Source organism: Acanthisitta chloris, unplaced genomic scaffold (assembly GCF_000695815.1).
Source record: "Acanthisitta chloris isolate BGI_N310 unplaced genomic scaffold, ASM69581v1 scaffold3460, whole genome shotgun sequence".
NCBI classification, from domain to species: Eukaryota; Metazoa; Chordata; class Aves; order Passeriformes; family Acanthisittidae; genus Acanthisitta; species Acanthisitta chloris.
Window position 1 is genome coordinate 12,300 of NW_008652030.1, and position 404 is coordinate 12,703.

A 404-nucleotide genomic window follows, 5' to 3' on the forward strand; every position below is an offset into this window, starting at 1 on the left:
AATTAGAGAGTTCTTGTGATACAATCCCTGTTCCAGGAAGGCTGAGCATTCACCTGAGCCTGGCACAGCCTCTCAGTGTGAGAGGACTAAAGAGAAAAGTGAAACAAGAAAATAACTGATTACAGGAGACAACAAATGGAAAAAGGGAAAATCACTGCAAGAGGATAGCAGGCAGAGCACCTCTGGCATTACCCATTACTCCCTGAAGGAGACAGGCCACTAGGTGGATCCGGTATCTGGGCTTGTGTAAGAAAACCAACACGACATCAGAAGACCCACCCAGTGGCATCGTAACATCTGCTGACTACCAAGTCTGGAAGCTGACAGCCCATGGCTTGGGCACCAGCAGGATATAGGAATTGTGCTCATAGGAGAGCATGAGTTGGGCTCACATTATCTCTTTC